The sequence below is a fragment of the Stenella coeruleoalba genome (genome assembly GCF_951394435.1).
Source record: "Stenella coeruleoalba genome assembly, chromosome: 12".
NCBI classification, from domain to species: domain Eukaryota; kingdom Metazoa; phylum Chordata; class Mammalia; order Artiodactyla; family Delphinidae; genus Stenella; species Stenella coeruleoalba.
Genome location: NC_137158.1, coordinates 11358722 through 11372725, shown reverse-complemented (window position 1 = coordinate 11372725; position 14004 = coordinate 11358722). Strand labels below are relative to the sequence as shown.

At 43.9% G+C, this 14004-nt stretch overlaps 1 protein-coding gene across 5 annotated transcripts in view; it reads right to left on the bottom strand.

Annotated features, from left to right (window-relative positions):
* The window catches only part of KCNQ5 (potassium voltage-gated channel subfamily Q member 5), a 577598-nt gene that overhangs the window by 60414 nt on the left and 503180 nt on the right, over nt 1-14004 (bottom strand). The window lies entirely within an intron of this gene.

Below are 14004 nucleotides of genomic sequence, written 5' to 3'. Positions count from 1 at the left end.
GCAGTCTCAGAGCGGCTGGCGGCACTGCAAACAATATTAAACATACGACACTTAACACCACGTTCATTCTGGTGAGACAAAAACCACACAAGGTAGAACGAACACAGCTTATAATGAACGAGATGACTGACTGATGGAATGAGATGCTGTGTTCACCAGCAGTTTCCTGATATTCGACAGGTTATTGATTTGCTTGGCAGCTCCTGGTAAATTATATTTGTTCACGTTCAGTTCTCAGACACCAGCTAGGCCTGAACTGAGGTTGGTTGATAAAGGAAGTGTTAACAAGGCAGCAAAACACAGAGTGCACCTCCGGGCCCTCCTGAGCACGGGTCGGGCGTGAAGGGCCGGGAAGGGCAGACTGCAATCAGAGACCTGGATTTGGAGGCCTGGCCTCTAGCTTGGAGATAAAAATAGCAACATAGCTGAGGGACTTTTGTGGGCATCAGATGAACTGTATGAAGCTTTGTGGACCCAGTCTGTTTGTGTTCTTGTTCATTTATAAACTACTGTGCTATTCATTAGAAAGTGACGCCATGGGGGGAGGGATAAATTGGGATATTACCATACACACACTACTATATGTGGAGCCCTACGTCAAGGACACCCTACATCAAGGACATAGGACAAAAACTCCAGAATTAACCGAGCCCCCATAGCAACTGTTGCCACGGTCTCTCCTAATCTAAACTGGACAGCACCCACCCCACCCCGACTCCATACTAGGCAAAATATTCACCATGTAGTAACCTTGTATCCTCCTGACCAATCACCTAATGCCATCCTGCCAGCAGGGATTTTCTTTGTCCTGAGGCTATGAAGGTTGGCTACTAGCCCACAGGTCGGCTCTCCCTGGTCTCTCAGGGAGTGGGCCCGCTGGATTCGCAGCGCCCCTCACCATCTCTGCTGTTTGTTCTCAATAAACTCACTCTTTTCTAAAATTCTTCAGGTCTGGACATTCTTCTTCCAACCCGCGCTCGGACCACGACATTTTGGTGGCCTGTACGGGGACATCTCCTCCCCCACCTCCTCTCCTCATTCCTTGGGACCTCTGTGAACAGGCAAGCTTCCGTGAAAGCAACAGAGGAACTCTGGCCAGGGCCACACCCTGGTGTGTTCCGAAGGCTCCACGGCTCGCTTTGCCCCAGTAACTGCCGCCCAGAACGGGTGAGGGTCCCTCTGTCTTCCTCCTGACTGCGGACGAGGCCGATTGATATTATGCGGGCACAGGTCAGGCATTTAAAAGCCATCAGGGCGCTTGCCGCTTTAAGACTCCCGTGAAAGGATAAGGGGGTCAGGGAACAGACCAGGCTGTTAGCGCATCTGTCCCCAGCAAGACAACTTCCGTGCACCGTGAGGCACGTATTGGTTCAAGCAGAACGCTGAGCCCCCTCCCCTTGGCCGCCGCCTTCCCGGCAGGACTACAAGGCCGATTCCTCAGCCTGTCTTCTCTGTTACACTTTCACCTTTTTCTCCGTCCAGATTGACTTACAGGAGCCTAAGTGTTGCCTCTGAGCCATCCCAGGAGTGCTTTTCACATTTCAGGGCATCGCCAAGCGGTGAGTCACCCGGTGGGTCCCGGGAATCTCTCTGTCTTTTCTTTCTTCCCTGCCCGAGTCGCATGGTGCCTCAGTCGCACGCTTACGGTCAGACGCGATTGTTGGGACAGTCGGCCCATTTTGTGCCTTAGTCACATGGAGAGCTCACCGGGACAAAGGGGACGCCTCTCTGTCAGCTGGTGACTCTCAGTACCCCCTTTCTATGGCGTACAGGCTAAGAATGGGTTCTGCTATGTCTCGGGAGCCTCCCTCAGACTCACCCATCGGCTGTATCCTCAGAAACGGGAAAAATTTGACCCTGAAAATCTCAAATAGAAGAGGCTCATTTTCTTTTGTAACACGGCTTGGCCCCAGTATAAACTGGGGGACTGAGAACAGTGGCCTCCTAATGGCACACTAAATTATAACACGATCCTCCAACTTGATCTCTTTTGGCGGAAACAAGGAGAGGACTCAGAGGTTCCTTACGTCCAGACCTTTATGGCCCGTAGTCAGCATCCGGAGCCGAGGGACTCATGCCACACGTGTCTTTCTGTTGCCGCCTTATCCCCCTGGCCCCCCCGTCTCCCTCTCCAGCAGATCTCTTAGATGACCCTCTACTCGACCTCTCCTGTCCCCCGCCCCATGAACCCCCTGCTTCAGCCCCCGACTCCATCTCAACCCACAGCTCCCCATCAGCCACCCCCTTATCAGGGCGAAAGCCCCTCTCCCCTCCCCACACAAGATCCAGGCCTGCCCAACGCCAGGAAGTAGCAAATGGAGACATGGGCACTATTAGAGTCCATGTTCCCTTTCCCATCTCTGACATTTCCCAAATTCAAAACAAGTTAGGTTCCTTCAGTCAGGAAGGCCACAGTATTCTTTAGACTCCAGAGAAAACTGGTTAAGATAAAAATTTTTTGATATTGCAAAAGGGGTTTCTTTTTGCATGTGCAGTTAGAAAAGCTAGTCTGGGGCTTCCCTGGTGGCGCAGTGGCTGAGAGTCCACCTGCCAATGCAGGGCACACGGGTTCATGCCCCGGTCTGGGAAGATCCCACATGCCGCAGAGCGGCTGGGCCCGTGAGCCATGGCCGCTGAGCCTGCGCGTCCGGAGCCTGTGCTCCGCAATGGGAGAGGCCACAACAGTGAGAGGCCCGCATACCACAAAAACAAAAAAAAAAAAAAAAAAGAAAAAGCTAGTCTGTTGAAATAGTTTTTTCAGAATCCTGACCCTGAGAGAACAAAAATATGCCTAGGAAAAAGTCTGAAGTCAACTCTTATCATGTCCTTGAGCTACAAACAGCCCACTTTGCCTGAGACTTCAGCCTTGGGTTAATTAGTAGAACTTCAAGCCAAGGGGGAAAAAAAAAAGAGGCAAAGAGACATTTTAAATCTCAAGTGGAAACTATGAGATCTCTGACGGCCTGGATATATGTTTATGTCTCAGTATGTGTCTGTGTCTTTGGATAATATTGCTGAGGTTAATTTGTAAATGAGCTCCATTTAATTGGCTTAAAAGAAAAGTAAGCACTTACAAAATAAAACAATTCTAAAACAAGAAAAATTAAGCTAAATTTCAGGTTCACGTGAACTGGGAAATAGTCAATATTAAATTAATACCTGGTGTTAATGTTTTTGTTTGCTGATCTAATTAATATAGACATGTCTTGAGCCATCAACATTAAGTATAATACTTTTATTGTGACTAGCTTTAATATAAACTAAATAAGATCTTATTATATCTGTTGCAAATTTGTCAGCAATGAAAATAACTCAATGTGAAGAAACTTTTTTTTTTTTTTTTTTGCAGTATGCGGGCCTCTCACTGTTGTGGCCTCTCCCATTGCGGAGCACAGGCTCCGGACGCGCAGGCTCAGCGGCCATGGCTCACGGGCCCAGCCACTCCGCGGCATGTGGGATCTTCCCGGACCGGGGCACCAACCCGTGTCCCCTGCATCGGTAGGTGGACTCTCAACCACTGCGCCACCAGGGAAGCCCAATGTAAAGAAACTTTTAAGAAAAGAAAATACAAATAAGATAAGAGTTTTGGGTGAACCTTTTAGGAATAATTATGTTTTAGAAATGTCTACTTAAGAATAATCTCTCCAGATATTCGACAACTTAAAACATTTAGAGTTGTGCTAAATTAAGTGAAAGGATGGAAGTTTATTAAATAACTAGGCCATTTCCAAATAAAATAAGATACTGAAACATTAATTACTGAACATTGGCTTCCTTTTACAGAGAAACAAAAGGTTTGGAACTATTAAAAAAATGTGTTTGGTGCCACACTGAGATATTTTCTATAAGAAAGCACATTCTTAAAAACTTATTATTTGGATGTATGTTTACCAATCTACAGAGTGCTGACATAAAGGACAGTTCATGGTTGCTTAAGGAAAGTAGGATGTATGTTTTTAGTAAAAAAAGGTATGAGGAATGGAATTACATTGTATTAAGAAAAAAGGAAGTAGGTCTAATTTAGAGTTGACTGCTCCTGAATGGAAAAATAAAGTGAGAGATACAGAAAGTAATAGAAAGTTTTGTGAAAAGTGGCCCCTGAGGAAAGAGTTTTATGCATGGTCAGGACTGACTAAGTTTATAATGAATTTAATTAAGTAAATGAATTTTAGAAGTAAACTGGTGCAAAACTTGAATTTGGCTTTTCTTTCTGTTAAGAGGACAAGTTTTCTTAAAATGTGGAACTGCCTCTGATAACAGATTTTAAATTTCTTTACCTCTTAAGTGATCTGTTCTGTACTTGCCTTTGAAATCTTTTATTGTTACCTTGGCTAAGTAAATAACTATTGCTTCCTTAAGTGCTGTGTTCCACAACAGTAACCAAGTTACTTTGTTAATTTTATTGTGATCAGATTTTAAACGTGCCTTCTTACCATGCCTTCATAAGTCTTTTGTCATTATAGACACTTACAGTTTCACTCTAATGCCTTTGCAAAAATGCTTCCTCTTCAAGAAGATTTATAAAAAGGACTTTTGAATAAATACAAGTTTCTGACTTTCAGACTATAATGCCAAACTTGGTAAGAAATTGAAGAATTCGAATGAAAAACCTGATGGCTTCATAAAGCTGTTAACAAAAAGGATTAATTAGCAAGGACTGAATGAACTGGTAAATGTGGTTATAATTTTCTATAATTATAGAAAATTTGCATTCTATCTGAAAAATTACTGGTTTGAATCTCTGTTTTCCAGGTGTAAGGAAAACCTTCCCCTCAAACAAATTCTGACTTACGGTAATTTGGTAAATTATACCTTTGTGAGCAAAATTGAAACATTTACCTCTTGCCTCTGTCTGCTTCCTCCAGAGATGGGAAACTCTTAGGTTCCCAGCAGCTTTATCAGATAAATTAGGAAGGCTACCTCACTAACAGGTACAGAGATCTCAAGGTATTTTGGGAACCTTGAAAAGGGAGTTATTCCCCTAGATCTGGTAAGCGAAATCTGTGACAGGCCCTTGGTGTGAATTTCCTAGCCCTGAGAGGTCTTTTAAAAGTTCAGTCTGAGACTCCTTATAAAAATTTCTGCATACAGAAAGCCTATATGATCAGTTATATAAATCATCAGGCCAAGCTTAGTGAGACCAGGCTGAAATATCGTTCTCTCTCTGTTAAGAGAACAAAGTTTTCTTGGAATGTTGCTTTTAATAACAGACTATGTAAATTTCTTTGCCTTTAAGCAATTTGTATTTACTTTTAAAATCTTTTGTTACTTTGGTAAATAAATATTATTTCACAATGATCTATGAAGATCTTGGCACACATAGATAAAGTTCATTCTGCTTCTACAAATATCAACCCCTCACTGCCAGACTTTTGCCATCCTGATGTCCTTAAAACATGGCAACAGTCTATTCCTAAACCAGGGAATTTAAAATGGGTAAACAATAGCTGTCAATCAGTCAGGGCTATGGAAAATCCAAGAGGGCTGCTTGGCTTTTTCCAGCTCCCTGACAAACCTCGTTTTTCATTTGATGGGGTAAAGCCTTCCCTGGCTGCAGGGTTAATGCCCTCACAATGAGAAAAAAAAATTACGTTTCACTGAACATTAAATTCTAGTTTTGTTAGTTAAGGTCTGTGTTACCGAGACTCACTTCTCAGATAGTTCCTTGATGTTATGTTATATTGCTAAAAAGTTTAATTGAATTATTAAAGGACACTCTAGTTTGTTTCTAAAGCTTATCTCAGTAATCTATTTTCGGATGAAGATCAGATGCCCCAGACCTACAATCAGGGGATTATGCATACTGGAAAAGACATAATTTAAAGGACTGTCTGCAAGTTGGATGGATGGGGACCCGTTTTGGGCTGGCTAAATGGCTTTCTTTGTAACTATACCCTCAATTTTAATCAGACTAGCCTGGAGTGGGGTCTCTGGTCAGAGGAGGATGAATATGATGTATTGCATGAAGGTAATTTCACTTTATGTTGGGGAAATTCAAGGAAAAATGCGACCAAGAAATATATTAATGAAGACCATATCCCCATAAATAGCTTGGCACTGGGAACTAAATATGTGGGGATTGGTGTGACTACCAGATGCTTACTTAGTTTAACCTCCCGACAAGACTCTCCTCCAAAATATAACATAATTCAACTAACATTCAGGAATTTGTTATGCCAATCCCCCGATCACACTCATAATCAGTCAGAGCCCGGATTCTCCCCTTTATGTATAGATGATTACTTCCTTGGAGTTTGGCCTTCCCAATCTAATCCTAGGCCATGGGACCCCAGTCTATTTCCAGAGGAAAACTCCCAAAAGGTCAGGGCCTGGCTCCGGGGACCCACACGGGGGTACCCTTGAGGGGCACCGGATTTTCATCTCTATGCAGTAACGGGGTCTATCTGGATCTTCCCACACTTTGAAGGGGCCCCTGCACAATGACTGCTGTGGTCCCAGAGGCGACCATTATGACTACAAAGGATTTAGCTTCCTCAGGAGGGGCTCCCAACTTGGGTCCTTCCTCGAGGAGGCCTTAAGACCTGTCCCAGAGAGACAAAAACGAGCCACGGGTTGGGGGGGAGGGGGATGTTTATGATAATCCAGTTCTTGACCAGCCCGAAATAATATGCAGCATCTTCAGAGGGCTCTCCTGGTTTGCAGGCGTACCCCTCTTAGGGAGGAGTGTTCTCCATTTCACCATCACGGTCCAGGAACCTTGGAAGGCTGAGGTACTAAGGAACAGCAGTCAGCCCCAGGCTCTCCGGCCGAGGGGGTTTTACAAAACAGGCGGGCCCTTAGTGTTATAACAGCTGAGGGGGGGGGGGGTGTCTGTGCCCTACTAAACCAGACAGGCTGCTTCTATATTAATACCTCCGGCCAGGCTGAAGAGGACCTTCAGATTCTAAAGAAAAACATCAAATTAATAGAAGATTTAAAAGGGCCCCAGCTGGCTTTCCAGCCTCCTCTCCTCTCTGGGGATCCAGATATGGACGTGGCTATTGCCCTTGTTGGGACCATTAATCCTGATAGCCTCTGTTTTGTTGCTTGGCCCCTGTATTATTAACACATTATCTAAGTTCGTCTCCCGACAGGTTCAAAAGATTCAATTCCAGATGGTGCTACAACAAGGATACCAGCCAGTTGGCACAAGGACTACGTTGGAACAAGCCGCCTTATCATTCCACGGACTCTCATCTCCCTCTGTAAATACACCCTGACAGAGAGCGGGCACTGGGCCTCAGGGCCCCATGACGCCCCGGCCAGCAGGAAGAAGCTAGGAACGGTCATCACCCCTTTCCCCAGTGACCTGGGCTCCTATGGCCCGAGATGGGGATAGGCAGATAGTTACTCATGAGCAGGGTGTTAAGGGGCCAAAGATTTGGCCCACAAATAAAAAGATGGGAGAATGTAGAGCCCTGCATCAAGGACACCCTACATCAAGGACATAGGACAAAAACGACGGAATTAACCGAGCCCCCATAGCAACTCTTGCCATGGTCTCTCTTAATCTAAACTGGACAGCACCCACCCCACCCCGACTCCATACTAGGCAAAATATTCACCATGTAGTAACCTTGTATCCTCCTGACCAGTCACCTAATGCCATCCTGCCAGCAGGGATTTTCTTTGTCCTGAGGCTCTAAAGGTTGGCTACTAGCCCACAAAGGGGGTCGGCTCTCCCTGGTCTCTCAGGGAGTGGGCCCGCGGGATTCGCAGCGCCCCTCACCATCTCTGCTGTTTGTTCTCAATAAGCTCACTCTCTTCTAAAATACCTCATGTCTGGAAATTCTTTTTCCAACCCGTGCTCGGACCACAACACTATACATGAAATAGACAGCTAATAAGAACCTACTGTACAGCACAGGGAACTCTACTCAATACTCTGTAATAACCTATATCGGAAAAGAATCTAAAAGAGTGGATATATGTATAGGTATAACTGATTCACTCTGCTGTACACCTGAAACTAACACAACATCGTAAATCAACTCTACTCCAACAAAAATATTTAAAAATCCACTTCCATTTTTATGCCAAAAAAATAGTGATGCTGCTACAGAGTGAGGGGCCCAGGGTTCTCCAGGCCTGAAGCAGTGGACAGGAAGGGTCTGAGGCCCACAGTCTGGCTGCAGCCTTTGTGGGACGTGGAGGCAGCATTCTCACAGATACGGATTATCCGAGACCAAGTGGAGGCCCTTTCTCTTCCACTTTCCGCCACGTCCACTGTCCCCAACTGCAGTGTGCAAACAGCAGATGTGTTGAGTGGATCTGTGCTGTGTCGGTAACAAGAACAGTAACGCTGATTCTTCCATGCCTAGTTGCTTAACAAATGATGTTCTAAAAAGACACCACGTTGTGTGTGTGTTTACGTGAAAACACATCAAACAATGAACTGTGCTGGTCAGCAGGTCCTGGTAATGATATAAACACTCTGGCCATGCAGCTGACAGCTCCGATCCGAAGGGCAGACACAGCTGAGCGGCCAGACTGAAGGCACATGCAGAGAGCAGGCAGGCGGGTTGACACGGGAGTCAGCAGTTCAGGGCTCTTAAGACAATCCCATCAGGCAAGGCTTTCTCTGTACTTGACCAATGTGTGATTACATGGTGGATTCACTCAGCAATAGCAATAATAACATCGTAATGCTGCATCTTCTTATTCCCAGGCTAGGTTCTCCATGTCATCCAAAACTCACAACATCTAAACAAATCCTCAAAGGGATGGTGCTCAAAGTGTCTACTCTTTTCAAGCTTGTTTTTTTAATAGTAAAAATTTCAAACCTCTTTTCAGTTTCGGCCAATCTGTTCCATCATTTAAATTTATGATGATCTGGTTCAGGAACACACCACTGCACCTTTATTTAGAATAACGAATGGCTTGTCAACAGAGCTGCCATTACAAGTGTTCTCACTATACTTTATCTAATCCATTACCTTTTCTGGAACTAACAGATGCTAATTACTATAGAAGGTTGGGTTTAGTTAATATCAAATTATTTCTCAAGCTTTCAAGATATCTCTCTTTCCTTTGCCAACTGAATGAAGAGGAAACTGATAAAAACATCATAAAACCATTTAACATGAAATTTAGTTTTCGCTCTTTAAAAATTTCAATTGCTAAAAAAGTAAAAAAATCTAAAATAGGTATCAGCATTAAATCCACCATGGTTTATTTACAGTAACAAAATATTTAAAAACAATTGCTCCTATAAGAATATTTTTAAAAATTGCCCCTATAAAACATTTAATATTGTCTTTAAGAATTAATGGAAAGTGGAAATAATATTATTTTCTGAATATTAGTACGATTTAAGGCACTTAAGTTGATATAAATGAGTTCCAGGTGCCTCTTCCCCTTTTGTCCTTCTAAAGTACATGAATGTTTGCCAATGTCTAATGTTAAAAAAATTCTCCAGAACTATTTTAAAGTGAACTCAACATAGTACACACTAAATTAGAAAGAAAAAAGATGTAATGTTTTCAGTCTTTGTTCTGACATAATTGTATGACAGTTAAGAATAACATCCTAATCCAGAACTTTTTAGCCAAACAAAATTTCCTTTTCCAAGGCAAAGATCTGTTCTTGTGTCCTCCTACAAAAACGTCACTTTCATTTATGTTTCTAGTTCGCTTCCCCTTTGGAAATCAACAGAGTATCTTGATTAGATGACTATTAAACGGACTAGGTGGCTGTTACTGAAAACACACATTGATTACAAATATAGACTCTTCACGAGTCCACTGAAGTTTTCATTATTTTTTGGCTTTTTTCTGTGATACCTATGAACATGATTTTTGAGGAAGGTTTACATAACAGTGTTTTTAGGCAGATTGCGAAAGATTATCCCTAAGAGACAACAAAGAGGTCTCTCTTTGGAGAAAGTAACCAAAAGGTTGCTGTGGTCATTGATGGTGTGCAGCCCCTTGTCAAGTTCAAACGGCTGGGAAGCAGCCGACCCCTGGATGATCCCTGCCAGGGACTGGGCGGCATCATGACATCCTCATGGGAATCCTCTCGGACTCAGAACCCTGGAGTTACTGGTACGCTTAATTAGGGCTTTAGCCCTTCACAGGATTAGCATCCTACAAATTCTCGCCTCTGGCACAATATGCCTATGGAACCAGGACAACCCAGTGCGTGCACAGCGCAGCATCGTCCCACCACCAGGAGGCGCTGCGCGGACCTGCCTGTTTGTCCCCAGGGCTGAGAGGGTCCAAGCAGGCAACAGGCAGCAGGGGAATTACGAGCGGGTTGGAAACCTCATTCAAGAGTCCTTAGAAGAGTGAGTCTGAGCAGGGCTCAGTAGGGTGGCAGAGTAACCTGGTCATGCACCTGAGGTTAGTTGGCATTCTCAGATCTCATGTCAGTAGCCGGGATGCTGGTACCTCTGCTTCCATGAGGTGTGTATTCTGAAGAGCTTCTGCTTATGACTACAGACCTTACTAGGAGTGAGGAGACACAGCAGCAGTTACTAGGTGGTCACCACCAGGAAAGTGCTCAGGGGTTTGTGGTCTTTCTTGAAAAACAAAGCCATTTGGCTTCATTGTTTCTCATATGTTAGTACAAGGACTAGTTAAACACTAAGGACAAACTGTGTAGTTTAATTGTGCTGCTCAAAACAGATCCAGTGCTCTTAATGGTTAAGTAGAAATAATCAGATTTGACATAGGCATTCCAAACGATGGTAGTCTATGTCTTAGCATCTGTTTCACACGAAAATAAGAATAGAAATATTTTAGGATATAGCAACCTTTGTAGTAAATAACAATGCAACATAGTATAAATGATGGAGGAGTAAAATATTCCAGAACTTTTAAAGATAAATACTTATAGGAATCAATGAAATAAATAACATTAATTGCTTTGAAATTAAAAAAATTCTTGATTTGTATGAAGCCTGCACTTGTAGTTAAGATACATAACCGGTTGTAAGAACGCATGTGCCAAAAGACAGAAGAAAATATTCTAGGTTGGATATAAGAAGAAAAGCATTTTTCTTGTATTAAGTCTTACTATGTGTTTTTAAAAGACTAAATCCTTTCCCTCTATCAATAAAGGTGAACAGAAGGAGAGACCATTAAAAAAAAATGTTTTTGAAACAACCTAGCCTTTTGCCAATAAGGATACAAGCTGACTACACTGAGAAAAGAGAAACGGTCTTGTCTTACTGAGTTTAGTTTAACAACACATGTAGATCATTCACTGTACACAGAAGAAAGAAAATGTAAACAGTGGAAAATAAATGCAGAAGAAATATGAGCACACAGTGTTTTCCATCCGTGTTCTAGATTCTCTCCCAAAACTCACACTTCTCAGAACCTAATAAAGGCAAGCACGCAGGGGCAGTTCCGGCAAAGCACCTGGTGGATCACAGCACAGGATGAAATGTAATGAAAGAGTATCACTTATGCTTTAACTTTTAAGATACCCATCTTTGTAACAGCCTCACAAGTACCTGTTAAAGCAACTTCAGAGAGTCCTACTAGGAAGTCCAGCAGGGTTCTCTTAGTGCCTCATAAAGTGCTTTAAGGCAGTTTAACTACGAAGCAGGCACATAGCCACCAAGTGTTGATTAAGGAGACAGAGTAAAGCAGAAGCAATGAGATTTACAGATAATCCCCAAATCTCTGATGTATGATCTATACCTGTAGCAATAAAAACTTAACAGGTAGGAAGAAGTAAAAGCTTTCTTGTACCATCGTGATGACTAACAACCTAATCAACCTTGTCAAGGAGAAAGAGAAAAAGGTGAGGATACTGGCTGAATCCAGCTGGATGGGTTTACAGGTAGATTCTCTTCTCAGAAAGTGACAATTTATACCCAAACAGAGAACCATCTAGCTTAAAAAATGAGTTGGAAAAATTACTTAATGGAATGATTAATTAAAATAAATCAATAGACACCATTTACCACCACATATGAGATTAGAACTGTTTTAGTGGGAAGATAGAGGGAAACAAGTGAATGGTGAAATGATGCCCAAGAAGCTGTGTTTACGGCTTCAGCTGAGGAACAAAGCAGGCTCAGTTGAGATGAACGGGGATTCACACCTGACCCTGTACCGATGTTCACTCCTGTTCAGCTGAGCTAGATTAAAAAGCCCTTTTGGAGACTGATGAGTTGGATTTTTTTCTTTCTTGGCCGTACTGCGTGGCATTCGGGATCTTAGCTCCATGACCAGGGATTGAACCCATGCCCCTGCAGTGGAAGTCCTAACCACTGGACCGCCAGGGAATTCCCTGACGAGTTGTATTTTTAAAGAAAAATTTTGGATCTGTCACAAACAACATGTAACCAGCTTGGGGCTGCGTGTCTTTCCTTAGCCCAAGATGCTGTACATGAATTTTTAGAAAACATATCCTAACCTCAGTGTAGAAAGACAAAATCTAACAAGAATGTCCCGAAGCAGGGAACCCAGTACCCCAGGGGTGTACGTGAGCGTGTGCAGTGCCCACTCCATCCTGCAGAGAGACGCCTGATCTACAATCCTGGCCCCTCAGTCGGAGGGCGCCAGTGCCGGAGGGGCGCTGGCCGCTGTATTAGACTCTTCTACATCTGGGACCCTCCAAGCTCTCAGAACAGAGAAACCGGCTCCCCGGCCCACGCCCCCAACGCCACCCCCCGAGGAAGTATTTAGGAGATTCCAGGCTCTGGAGGACAACAGAGTTGGCTGCAGCGCATCTACGCTGGTCTATCTGAATCACATCAATACAGCCTTGGCCCAAGCAGTAAAGGCTCTGCACTTGGGCTGTGCTGGTCAGTCCATCTGAACTTGGGTCCAGCGCCCACCGGCAATATTCTGGACCCAGAGCTGCTTCTTCCAAGGGAGAATTCTCATTAGGATGCACTTCCTTTGAGCGGATTTGCTGGAGTGCCGGCAACTTTGTTATTTCCTGAGATGTTGCCATTGTTGTTACAACATACTGCATCCATTAGGCAGTCTTGTTCATTTCAGGGCCACAGCAGGGGGAAGAAAAGGTAATATTCAAGCGGGGCTGCAGCTTATTTCCTTCAGATTATTGACATGTTTTTAATTTTTCATTTTCTCTCTTTCTATATTCCTCCTCTTTACCTCTTCTGTTGGTGTTTTATCTCTCTTCGCATAAAGTACTGGAGGTCAGGGGCATTTTATTACTCCATCCAAGGGGTATTTATTGAGCACATGCCCTGTCATAGCTTCACACACGGTGACGTGATGTGTAACCGGAAGGCAGCAGACCCGAGTGTGTGTGGGTGAAGCGTGAAGTAAGGCACGCATGCCACGCATGAACACACCGTGTGTTCGTGGTGATTTCTGCCAAATGGCCAATGACCACAGAGAAGCCAGAAATCTCTGTATGATTCTGAGTCAATAGCGCAGCTCAGTGGTTCCATGTATATTCCATGTATACCTGCCGACAGGGGAGTGAGCTTTGACAGACTCAGTCCCAAGCATGCGGAACAGATTTTAACATCATGACATTTAAAACGTTTGGTTGTAGTCTTTTTGGTTCGTGTTTGGCCCGAGGGGCGGCAGCTAGACCACCTGGGTTCTGCCTGTGCTCTCTGCTTTGGTGACCTTGGAAGAAGTGCAGCATCACCGCCAGCCCAAGGTGGCCCCTTACTCAGCGCCGCCATGGAGGCTGTGCTGAAGCAAACACCTCCACACCATTTGCAAATGTCCCCTTTGGAGGATGAAACCGAGACAGGTGACCTGATTCTCAGGTAGCTGCAGAGTCCCTGCCAAAGAGGGTCTCTGCCCTTAGGACTTGGAGATAGGTTCCTCTTTTATTTATTTTTTTAACATTAACTGTAAATTGATAGGTTCCTCTTTGAGATAGTCTGTAAATGGATAGCTCCCAAGACAAGGAAGACTTCAAATGTCCCCAAAGAGACTAAAACAGCTTATAATGGCTATAATTCATTTTGTTTAACTTTCTTTGAGTAGTTTCCACACAGAAGGAGGGTGGGGTTTGCGTGGAGTCTACACAAAGGAGGACCAGAGAATCAGGGCTATTCAG